The sequence below is a fragment of the Seriola lalandi genome, unplaced genomic scaffold (genome assembly GCF_002814215.2).
Source record: "Seriola lalandi dorsalis isolate HSWRI2012SDOR001 ecotype SW California unplaced genomic scaffold, Sedor1 jcf7180002054887, whole genome shotgun sequence".
NCBI classification, from domain to species: domain Eukaryota; kingdom Metazoa; phylum Chordata; class Actinopteri; order Carangiformes; family Carangidae; genus Seriola; species Seriola lalandi.
In genome coordinates this window covers 2,130,914-2,131,576 of record NW_019525439.1, presented here as the reverse complement: position 1 = coordinate 2,131,576, position 663 = coordinate 2,130,914, and the positions used below count along the sequence as shown (strand labels likewise).

The 663-nt window shown below is 47.2% G+C and overlaps 1 long non-coding RNA gene across 1 annotated transcript in view; it reads left to right on the top strand.

Annotated features, from left to right (window-relative positions):
* Nucleotides 1-663, top strand: part of LOC147817808 (uncharacterized) — a 251,195-nt gene extending 250,532 nt beyond the window's left edge. Inside the window, exon 4 of the long non-coding RNA XR_015438663.1 lies at nt 644-663. This is a non-coding gene — a long non-coding RNA (uncharacterized LOC147817808). The remainder of the gene's footprint in view (nt 1-643) is intronic.

The following is a 663-nucleotide window of genomic DNA, read 5'->3' as shown; positions in this document are numbered from 1 at the left end:
TCAGATGTAAGCTGTAACTGACAGTAAGACTCAGGTTATTCTAGAAAAGAACTAGTTTGTACGACGTGTTGTTGAACCACGTCTGAAATCAAAGAGTTTCTGTCTGTTGTGAACGTCCTCACTGGAAGGTGGAGGTAAAACTCTGTCCGTCATAGAGAGGGGGGAGACGTGATGTGGTTTAAACATGGAGATAACTTCTCCATGTTCACACAGTCTCTCCTGGAAGACATTCATAGAGTTGACCTCAGTTGTTCACATGAAAAGTGACAAAAACAGTTTGTGTGAAGAGAGAAGTTCAAACCCCGCCCACTTCCTCACCTGCACTCAGCTGACCAATCACTGCCTTGCTTCAGGGCACGTCAGCAGTGTTCAGTGAGGGAGGGAGAGCTATATGGAGGGTTGGTGAGAGCTGTTGGGACTAAACCAAACTGACTGAAGCCAAACACTGAGCTGAAAGCTACAAGCTGCTGCAGACTGAGCTGTTGATTCTCAGTGGGATCAGCAGGACTAGTAAACCTTTACCGCTACAGGGAGTCGTCTGATTGGCTGTCACATCCACACATGACTTCATGGACCTTTAGCTTGTGTCCGTCTCTGTGTGGACAGACATAATGTGAGCTCATTCTTCATGATTCCTCCACAGAGTGGACCAGGAGAGCTCAG